Source organism: Felis catus, chromosome B3 (assembly GCF_018350175.1).
Source record: "Felis catus isolate Fca126 chromosome B3, F.catus_Fca126_mat1.0, whole genome shotgun sequence".
Classification (NCBI taxonomy): Eukaryota; Metazoa; Chordata; class Mammalia; order Carnivora; family Felidae; genus Felis; species Felis catus.
In genome coordinates, this window is record NC_058373.1 from 103,454,924 (window position 1) to 103,466,732 (window position 11,809).

An 11,809-nucleotide genomic window follows, 5' to 3' on the forward strand; every position below is an offset into this window, starting at 1 on the left:
CTTTGCTTGTTTGCCTTGTTTCTTAAATACCATATATGAGTTAAATCATATGGTATTTGTCCCTCTCTGACAGACTTACTTCACTTAGCATTATACTCTCTAGCTTCATTCATGAACCTGCAAATGGCAAGATTTTACTCTTCTTTATGGTTGAATAATATTCCATTACACACACACACACACACACACACACACACACACACACACACACACATACTGGAATAATGGAATAATATTCCATTACACACACATACATATATATATATATATATATATATATATATATATATATACACACACACACACATATATATATACCATATATATGTATATGTGTGTGTATATATATACATATACATATACATATACATATATATATATATATATATATATATATATATATACATCACATCCTCTCTATCCATTCATCCATCAGAGGACACCTGGGCTAGCCTCACTAAGGCTAAATAAAGGCTAAATAAGGCTGCAACAAACATAGGGGTGCATGTATTCTTCTGAATTAGCATTCTCATATTTTTTACATACCCAGTAGTTCAATTACTGGTATAAGGAAGTTCTGTTTTTGACTGTGAGAGGAACTTCCATACTGTTTTCAACAGTGGCAGCACCAGTTTGCCTTCCCATCAACAGTGAATGAGGGTTCCTTTTCTTTCACACCCTCACCAACACTTGTTTCTTGTGGTTTTTTTTAATAAGAAAAAAAATTTTTTTGAGAGAGAGAGAGCAACTGAGCACTAGAAGGGGAGGGGCATAGGGAGAGGAGAAAAAGAATCTTAAGCAGGCTCCATGCCCAGCATGGAGCCCAACATTGGGCTTAATATCATGACCATGAGATCATGACTGGAGCTGAAAACAAGAGTCAGACACTTAACTGACTGAGCCACCCAGGTGCCCCATGTGTCTTTGATAATAGCCATTCTAACAGGTATGAAGTGATATCTCATTGTAGTTTTGATTTTTCCATTTCCCTGATGATAAGTGATGTTGAGCATCTTCTCAGTGTCTTTTGACCATCTGGTTGTCTTCTTTGCAGAACTGTCTGTTCATGTCCTCTGTTCATTTTTTGTTTTTTGTTTTTTTGAATGTTGCATTGTATCAGTACTTTATATATGTTGTATATTAATCCCTTATTGGATATATCTTTTGCAAATAACTTCTCTCATTAAAGAGATTGCCTTTTAGTTTTGTTGACTGTTTCCTTTACTGTACAAAAGATTTTTCTTTTGATGTAGTTCCAGTAGTTTATTTTTGCTTTTGTTTCCCTTACCTCAGGAGATACATCTAGAAAAAAATTGCTACAGCTGATGTCAGAGAAATTACTGCCTGTGCTCTCTTTTAGGACTTTTATGGCTTCAGGTCTCACATTTAGGTCTTTAATCAATTTTGAGTTTATTTTTGTGTATGGTATAAGAAAGTGGTCCAGTTTCATCCTTTTGTATGTAGCTGTCCAGTTTTCATCATTTGTTGAAGAGACGCTTTTCCCATTGTATAGTCTTTCCTCCTTTGTGGAAGATTAATTGGCCATGTAATTGTGGATTCATTTCTGAGTTTTCTATTCTGTTACATTGACCTATGTGTCTTTTTTTGTGTCAGTACCATACTGTATTGATTACTATAGCTTTGTAATGTAACTTGAAGTCTGGAATTGTGATTCCTCAAGTTTCATTTTTTTCTTTTTCAAATTGCTTTGCCTGTTTGGGGTCTTTTGTGGTTCCATTCACATTTTAGGGTTGTTTTTCCAGTTCTGTGAAAAATGTTGTTGGTATTTTGATAGAGGTTGCATTAAATGCTTTGGGTAGTATAGACATTTTAACAATATTTGTTCTTCTAATCCATGAGCATGGAATTTCTTTCCATTTCCTTGTGTCATCTTCAATATTTTTTATCAGTGTTTTGTAGTTTTCAGAATATAGGCTTCTCACCTCTATGGTTAAGTTTATTCCTATTTTATTACTTTTGGTGCAATTGTAAATGAAATTATTTTCTTCACTTTTTACTGCTTCATTATTAGTGTATAGAAATGCAACAGATATCTGTACATTGATTTTGTATCCTGGTATTGAATTCGTTTATCAGTTCTAGCAGGTTTGTGTGTGTGTGTGTGTGTGTGTGTGTGTGTGTGTGTGTGGAGTCTTTTGAGTTTTCTATATATAGTATCATGTCATCTGCAAATAGTGGAAGCTTTACTTCTTCTTTACCAGTTGGATGTCTTTTATTTCTTTTTGTTCTCTGACTGCTGTGGCTAGGACTTCCAGTACTATGTTGAATAAAAGTGGTGAGAGTGGACATCCTTGTCTTCTTCCTGAACTTAGGGGAAAAGCTCTCAGTTTTCCCCATTGAAGATGATGTTCACCGTGGGTTTTTCATTTATGGCCTTTATTATGTTGAGGTATGTTCCCTCTAGACCTACTTTGTTGAGAGTTTTTATCATGAATGAATGTTGTACTTTGTCAAATGTTTTTTCTGCATCTATTGAAATGATCATATGGTTCTTATTCTTTCTCTTATTGATGTGATGTATCACATTGATTGATTTGTGAATATTGAACCACTCTTATATCCTGGGAATAAATCCCACTTGATCATGGTGAATAATTTTTTTAATGTATTGTTGGATTTGGTTTGCTAGTATTTTGTTGAGGATTTTTACATCTATGTTCATCAAAGATATTGGTCTGTAGTTCTCTTTTTTGTACAGTCTTTATCTGGTTTTGTATCAGAGTAATGCTGGCCTCATAGAATGAATTTGGAAGTTTTCCTTCCTCCTCTATTTTCTGGAATAGTTTGAGAATATGTACTAACTCATCTTTAAATCTTTGGTAGAATTTGCCTATGAAGCCATCTGGTCCTGGACTTTTGTTTGTTGAGTTTTTTGATTACTGATTCAATTTCATTGCTGGTAATCAGTCTTCAAATTTTCTAATTCTTCATGCTTTAGTTTTGGTAGGTATATGTTTCTAGGAATTTATCCATTTCCAACCAAACTGGTTGTCCAATTTGTTGACATATAATTTTTCATAATATTCTCTTACAATTGTTTGTATTTCTGTGGTGTTGGTTGTTTTCTCCTCTTTTATCTGTGATTTTATTTATTTGAGTCCCCTTTTTTATGAGTCTGAATAGAGGTTTATCATTGTGGATCTTTTCAAAGAACTACCTCCTGGTTTCACTGATCTGTTCTATTGTTTTTTTAGTTTCTATATCATTTATTTCTGCTCTAATCTTTATTATTTCCTTCCTTCTGCTAGCTTGGAGTTTTGTCTGTTGTTCTTTTTCTAGCTCCTGTAAGTGTCAGGATAGGTTATTTATTTGACATTTTTCTTGCTTCTTGAGATAGGCTCGTATTGCTAAAAACTTCCCTCTTAGAAACCACTTTTGTTACATCTTAAAGATTTTTTATCATTGTGTTTTCATTTTCACTTGTTTCCATGTAATTTTTTATTTATTCTTTGATTTCTTGGTTGACTCATTCATTGTTTAGTAGCATGTTATTTAACTTCCATATATTTGTGCTCTAGGACTGTGCATTTTTGACAAGGGCCCCTGTGATTCTTACACTTATCTAAATTTTTATGCTCAGAGTTTAAGAACTACTATCTCATAGTTTCTTTTTCTTTTCTTTTCCATTTCTATCTAGAATTACCTTTGTGTTAAAAAAAAACCTATAAAAAGAAATGTATTTTGGCCAGGTTCTAAAAGTGTTGATTATTTTGGTGACATATTGTCTTTAATTGGGCATCTGACCATGACTTAGCTTGGGTCTTGGTGACTCCAAATTAGATCCCAAGAGAGCCACACTAGCCACTCCCACAATGTCTGTTGGTAGTGGGCTATGTATACCAAATACTCTTTATTCTGTTCTTCAAAAGATATTTTAATGGGCCAAGAGAGGAAATAGTGTCACAAGACAAAACAAACTCCCTATATGCTAAGCGAGTCTCTGCTTTTAATATGCCTATGAAAATTTCCTCAGTGACTCCAATATTATTTTTTCTATGTATAGTCCTTAAACTAAAGATTAATGAACTTAATATATAGCAAATTCTTGATTCTTCACTTTGCGAATTTTCTAAATTTTTTTTAGCCCAAGCTCGAAGTTTCTAGCGCTCAGAACCCTGCCAGACTGCTATCTCCCAATTAGTTAAAACTAAACATGACCATGAAGGTACATCTGCTACATAAGTAAGGATTCCAGATTTTGCTGTAATTTTGGTTCAAATCTATTGTTTTCAATTAAGGGCTATTGATTGCAATCATTGTTCATAAGTGTTGGATGAAAGATCTAGTTTTTTAATACATATTTCTGTCTTTGTTCCAATTTTAGTATGTGTGCAGCCAAAGCAAGCACATGTTTTTGTTGTTATTCTCCCTCTTTCATAAAGATAATAGTTTATGATGATTAGAAAATGGTTCTTATCCAGAAATTATTTAAGCTACATAAAAGGTTCCTGCTTTTATGAAGGACTACTCAAATTTCACCCACACAAAAGGCAGTCCTTGAACAGGTCAAAGAACAGGTCAAAGTCTGACTTAAATCTCCCACACTATCAGCTGGGAAGACATAGCACATTGGCCAGCACCTCTCTTGATCTCTTTGTTTCCATTCCAGATTCATCCCTGGATGACCTGATATTTGTCAAAGCTTCAGACTGGAAGACACTCCAACCTTATATTCTCCTGCCCCCACCCGAACTCCACCTCCCCAACTCTCCGAGCTAGATCCATCTGCCTCAAAGCAAGACACCAACGCCAAGCCTGCTGACAGCTGACCTTCCCATCTCAGTGCTGTAACCCAGATTCCTTCCTCCCTCCCCCTACTGCCCTGGCTCTGACTTAACCCTGTAGACTCCAGCGGGACTTAATGTACGTTTCTCTTTGACCATCTCACTCTGTGTATTAGTACCTTATGGTGAAGCCTGATTCTTCTAGCATACCTGAAGTATGTGTCTTTTTCTTAATCCTCATATTTAAACAGTTCTTTTCAGCTGAGATCAAATATTTTTGAGAATGAGCTGGTCTCTAGTGACTAGAGTGACCATATAATTCATCATTCAATTCTGAACACTACTGAAAGTGAAAGCAGGCACTAAATGGATATAAGATTCAAGTAGGATGTGCAGTCACTTTACTCATGAGCAAGCAATAGTCTCCTGCAGAGGTCCTGGAATCATGTCATTTGAACCTGCCATTGGGGAGAGAGGTCAGTCAGAGTGGAGTAGAGTAAGAAAAGTGGAGAGGTGGGAAGAAAAAGAGAAAGAAGAGGGACAGTAGGGGGAGACTGGAGAAGGGCTGAACTCATTTCAGTGTGACAGAGTGAGAATCTCTAAAGTACACTAACTGGGCCCTCGTAAAGGAGAATGAATAAGACAAGAGAATGAGCCAAAGTATCTATGGTAAGATCACCAGAGCTGACCCCACTGTTAATCCAGCTGGGAAGTCCTTACACCATGTTGTTTTATTTCTTCCCACCATGCATTATGGGTTGTGACTGATCTTAGTAAAGACTCGGCTGAAGCAGCAGAGTATACATGTGGCTAGAATATATAGCTATATAGTTTTTCACCTCTCCTTTAACTTTGTATTCCCTCTCCCACTGCCTCAGGGAAGGGATGACTCCACATAAAATAAGTAACACAAAAGGAATCAGTTATTAGCTTTTTAGTTTTTAACATCTTGGCTGGAATGTGTACAATGTGGGAGATGTGGGAGTAGCAATGAGTAATAACAAAGAAGTTTTCCCAATCCATGCTGCTGCCCCCTGTCCTCCGGGCTAAAGTGCTCCACACTCCCTTCCACCAACTGGGAAAACAGAGGAAGACTGGAGAAGAGCAGAGAGCTTAGGTGTGTTGACAAGTCCTTGATGAAAAAGGTCTGCACCTTTTTCTAGATGAAAAAGATCATTTCCTGGGGTGAACCAATGAGAATGTTCCATGACAGAAACTCCAGATGGATCTGGGAATGGGATTCCAGAGGAAACCTATGTTTTCTTTTCCAGGTAGACTCTAAGAAGGAGGCAAGACCCCTGAAGTCTGGCTGTCCACTCCGTCTTGGCAGATGAATTTGAAAAGGCCTCAGAGTAAACCTGTAAATAGTAAGGGCAGTGGAGGAGAGTGCTGGGGAAGTGGAATGATTCTTTTGTGCTCAAGAGTGCTACCGGAGTGACAAATAGCTGTGGATGGCCCCACCAAGTTTTCTATAGTCCCAGAGTGGCATGGAAGCATCAGGATTATCCTGTGTGCCCAAGAGGGTCCTGAGAGTTAGCTGGCCCAGTGCCAGACCCAAAGTTACTGTCATAGGGACCAGCAAGTGTCCACATCCCATTTAAGCAGTTGTGCTATTGAAGAGTAATGTCAACTCAAGTGAGATGCTCCCCACACCTGTAACCTTCATTCGTGGGCATTATGTAAGCCTCAAAGTTAGAGGTAATCACAGACAAAGGACAAGAACCCTGAAATAATGGAAATTATTCCTGTTGCTTGGAAGAAAGCAGTCCATTACAAGTACAGTTGACCCTTGAACAACACAGGGGCTAAGGGTACCAACACCTACACTGTAGAGAATCTGCATATAACTTTTGACTCTCCAAAAACTTCACTATTTTTTTAATGTTTATTTATTTTTGAGAGAGAGAAAGAGTGAGAGAGAGTGGGGGGAGGGGCAGAGAGCAGAGAGACACAGAATCTGAAGCAGGCTCCAGGCTCTGAGCTGTCAGCACAAAGCCCGACGCGGGGCTTGAACTCGGGCATGGTGAGATCATAACCTGAGCTGAAGTCAGACACTTAACCAACTGAGCCACCCAGGTGCCCCAAAACTTCACTATTAATAGTCTACTGTTGATCAGAAGCTTCACTGATAACATAAAGCCAATTAACGTATACAGTATGTTATATGTATTAACACTATATTCTAACAATAAACTATGCTAGAAAAAAGAAAATGTTATTGAGAAAATCATAAGAGAAAAATGCATTTACAGTTCTGTACTCTGTTTATTGAACAAAGTCTGCATGTAAGTGGACCAATGCAGCTCAAACTGTGTTGTTGAAGAGTCAACTGTATTAACTTAATAGAAAAATAAATTTACCTTGTTTACAACTGGGTTTGTGAACTGAGATTCATTTGTACTATATCGAGAAACATGCATGCCTGCAACCTTTTCCATACCCTTCCTCCTCCAATTCCAGGCAAGATGCCTCATCAGGGCAGCAGGTGCCCCTTGTTTTCCTTAATGGTTTTCAATATTGCACCAGCTCTGTGAATTAGTTGCCTTGTGTTGATTTTATAGTCACGACTGCCATGAAGAATTTCTCTCTCAAGTCTTTCATTGTTTGTGTGTTTTATGCACCATTTCCCTCCAGAAAACAGCCATCTGCTCTGAAGTCAGTATAATTGTATCACCTCTATGTTCCTTTCATTTGGGACTTGACCTTAGATCATATGGACTTCTAATATCTACACGAAGCTAAAGAAAATGTTCTTATCTAATGAGTCATAACCCAACACATTGGAGCAAACTGCTTTAAATAAAATTGCCTGGGGTGAAGGGTGGGGGACCTATACCTTTTTTTTTTTTTTTTTTTTGGTAACATAGCTGGAATATGCAAAAAAAAAACCAAAACAAAACAAAACAAAAGAATAGAAAGAGAAGGCTCTACTGCCCTTCAAGAGAGTTCTTCTGTCTTTGATGATCCCAGAAATCTGAACTCAGACATAGAACTAACCTCATTCAGGGTAGGTTTGATATATTAATATTAATTTAGCTTCCTAATTATGTAGCAGGTAAAAATTTTTAAATCCAAGTTACCAAGTATGCTAAGACATAAATCACTTTATTTTTCTCTAACTTTACAAACTTAGTGTATTTCAGTCCCTGCCACCTCCCCCTTCCTCCATGGGCATTCTAAATTGAGGAGGGCTAAGACTTCTAGCAAAGGGAAGGGGTGGCTGGCCTTCAGTGTGGTTTGGTGTTCACTGAGATGTAACTTGTGCCATCTGGTCATTGGACATTGTACCATATGGCCGCTGGTCATAGCCCCAGTGTCTTCAGTCCCTCTCTGGCATCAGGTTATCAACCCCATACACTTTGCGTACCCCTCATCCCAAATGATAGCTCCTTCAGATCCAATGACCCTCCTCTCTATCACCCCTTTGACATTCCCAGGAACAAAGCAAACTTCCTCCTGTGTGTGCAGGAGAGTCTGAGGACTGTAAAGGTCCTCTTTTGTTTCCATCCTTCCGTGTTGCCCTGTGCCATGCTGCCTGGACTGTCTTTCAGTACCATATTCTTAAAAATCTATTGTCTATGCTAGGACCTCAGCTCAGAGTAATGAAGAAACCTCTTCCCTCAAAGCTATGGACTCTGCTAAGGTTTAGAACATGTATTTAAACCTACAAAAGCAGAAAGTCGACTTCTTTGTTCTTTCCCATCTGTTCCCTTCTCTGGGGCCAATGAGTGGCACTCCTCATCCAAAATAAAGGAGCTCCTGATCTAAAATGAACACAGCTGACTTAGGGAGCAGGGGAGAGGGGAAGTCATTGCAACAAGGAACAGGATGAGGGAACCTTGGTGAGTCTGACAAAATGTTATCCCACCCCACCTCTTGGGTTTGATCCTTCATTATGCTTCTCTTGAATTACCTCCTGTGCCCCCCCCCCCAGTCCCCATATTGCTGAGGCCTACTCTCTTCACAGGACTTACTTCTGTACTCTTGTTCCTTTGGCATTGTCCTCGCTCTGCATCTCTTAGACCTGCCCTTCCCCTATAGACCTGCCTCTCCTACTGGTGCTGTGCTAGCCGGCAGGTGCCGCCTGGTGGAAAAAGAGTCAATAGCTGCTATCTTTGCAGCCTTCCTTCCTCTCTCACATCTCTTTCCTTTTTTTTCCCCTCTTCCTCCCTTCTAGACTCAAGGTGCCAGCTGTCACAGAGGTATCTGCTACCAGAAGAGAGGCTGGCAAATCTGGCAGGAGCCTGGGAACGGAGGCTGCAGAGGCTGCGAGCCTTCATGCTGTCTCCTTGATGAATACCACAGACCCTATTTTCTGTAGGGTGATTGCTTTATTGACTATTATCAATTCTCTACATTTTAGGAGGATGAAATTTGATTTTATGCGCTTGAAGCATAGGTTTTAATCATGTAATAGCACAACTCTAAAGAGGAAACACAATTATCACAGAGTTCACTTCTATCAAGGCCTTTAGGAATGTTCTCACTCAAAAAGGGAAGGTATTCCTTTCATGCTTTCAAAGGCTTCATATAGCCCTAAGAGGTACCTTCCAAATGGACTTTTCAAGACAGCTCTTGTCTTCTCTATAAGGAAAATCCCTTTATTATGAAACTCCTTCAACATTGAGTGTAGATCTGACCAGTATTCATCTTAAGAACAGACTTAATCTGTGGGCTCAGAAATTGTGTATGTATGTGTGTGTGTGTGTGTGTGTGTGTGTTTTATGCTCTTACTGTCGTGCTTTCAAACACTTGTACTGCCTCACACATCAGGCTGGAATGATTTGTCGGGGAGTAAAATAATTTCAACTGAAAAATTGTATGACTTCGAAGACATTTACATATACTGGCACTTTTTTTCATTTATCCAACATCTCAGAGTGAATTACAAATAGTTCCTACAACCAACTGAGTTCTGAGTTGAGCATCTCTCCTATGTGAGTGGAACTGTGTTAAGCACTGGGAAGAGATAAAGACGACTAAGGCCATTCCTGTCAGCAAACAGTAATTAAGTTGGTGAAACCAGCATTCAAACAGAGCACCAGCATACATAGCAGAATGAAATGCATGTAGAGGGAAGTTACAAACCAATCTGGGCCAGGGATACACAGAGAAAGAAGGATCAATTCTGGGAGGGGGGTCAGGAAGGACTTTCTGGAGAAGGAGGCCTTGAGAGGTAAGGAGGATTTAAGTTGGCAGAGAACAGGAGAAAGACCCTCCAGCATGGGGGAATAGCAGAGAGAAGTCCCTAATGTAGACTTTTATACCTTTGTTTCATTGACTCAACTTCCTGCTTCTAGAAAGTTCTATTTTTAAATCTTCCTGTTTACCTCCCCCAGACACGTTTTTAAACATATTTCACTTCTACTCAAAACCTGTGCATAGTGTCCCATGTCCCATTGCTGGCTGCATGAATTCCAAACTTTTCTTTGGACATTCAAGGCTTTTCTCATCCTGATCCCAGCCTCTCTCCTTGGTCACTAACTGACCTCCTGCATCAGATGTCACGAGGTGAAAGACTATGGGCCAAATGTGCCCCCACAGTGTTCTTCAGATGTTTGAATTCATTTTCTATATTTTAACGCCAAGATATGTATTCTCAGATAAAAAGAACCAGGGCTCCTTGCAGAAGTGATTGATTCCAGAGCTGGGGCAAGGAAAATACAACAGGAGCCTGGAGCACCAGTACCAGAAAATAAAGAAGTGCTCAAAAAGGGATGGGGGCAAGTCAAATGCACATAACGGCCAAGCTGAAGGAACTCCCAATGGTCAAATCCAAACAATTTGAGCAACAAAATAATAATGATAGTATTGGATTATAACTTATAAAATAAATACCCATATGATAGAATAAATACGTAAATGGGGGAAAAGGGACAGCTTTTCCTTATGGAAGAATTCTAACTAATAAAAGCAGAATGAATGAGGGGAACACAAAGTCACCATTAGGCCAATATCACAGTGATAATTATTGTAGGCATGTTCCCTTCATGGATGTAAAATCAGTGGACAAAAGTTTAAGAAGAAACAGGACATTTACGTAGCCTCAAAGTATTTCCCCAAAATATTTATCACATACAGAGGGAAAAAAATGGTACATTTACAGTAGAAAAATACAGCAGCCACCACCTTAACCAAGCAATGTAAGTGGAGATCACCAGTAATACGAATATCGACATCATGTACCCCTAACGTGACGCACAGGGGTGAAGAACACAACACCACTTGTATGATACTCGAGCCAAAAATGCATAATCTCAACTTAACCATAAGGAAACATCAAACACAAATTGAGAGACGCTGTATGGAATAATATATCGGTAATCATCCCGACTGTCAAGACCGGGAAAGATAAGCAAAGACTGAGCAATGGCTGCAGAGTAGAGGAAGCTAAAGAAACATAACCACTAAAAGCATTGTGGGATCCCAGACTGGATCCTGGAACAGAAAAAGCACATTAGGAGAAAAACAGCTGAACGTTGAATAAGCACTACTGTTTAATTAATACCCTAGAAGTCATAAATATCAAGGAAAGCTGGGTGAAGGGTACATATAAACTCTTTACTATGTTTACAGCTTTTCTGCAAGTGTAAAATTATTTATTTTTTAAGTTTGTTTATTTATTTTGAGAGAGAACAAGTGAGCACCAGCAGATGAGGGGCAGAGAGAGGGACAGGAGAGAGTAAGAATCCCAAGCAGGCTGTATACTGTCAGCACAGAGCCCCACAGTTGGTGAGATCATGACCTGAGCTGAAATCAAGAGTCAGATGCTTAATTGGCTGAGCCACCTAGGCGCCCCAGTCTACAGTTATTTTTAAGTAAAAAATTTAAAAAAAAAAATTTGTTCACACACACACGCACACACATCTGGATTTCCTGTTACCTGAGAGTACATGTGTTTGGCAGGTGGAGGTGGGCAGGTCGGAACACATGATCTTATGCAATAGCCAAGTTTACATGTGTCTTATCACCATCATTCGACTATTAATTCCTTGGGAGTAGAGAGACTTGAGGGTCATAGGAAAGAACACTAAATTGTAAATTAAAAAAAAAAAAAAAAACCT

The 11,809-nt window shown here is 38.9% G+C and overlaps 1 long non-coding RNA gene across 1 annotated transcript in view; it reads left to right on the plus strand.

Moving 5' to 3' along the window:
• The window catches only part of LOC123386098, a 44,060-nt gene extending 33,669 nt beyond the window's left edge, over window positions 1-10,391 (plus strand). Inside the window, exons 3-4 of the long non-coding RNA XR_006599619.1 lie at window positions 4,631-6,112; window positions 8,923-10,391. This is a non-coding gene — a long non-coding RNA (uncharacterized LOC123386098). The remainder of the gene's footprint in view (window positions 1-4,630; window positions 6,113-8,922) is intronic.
• Window positions 10,392-11,809: the final 1,418 nt, after the last annotated feature.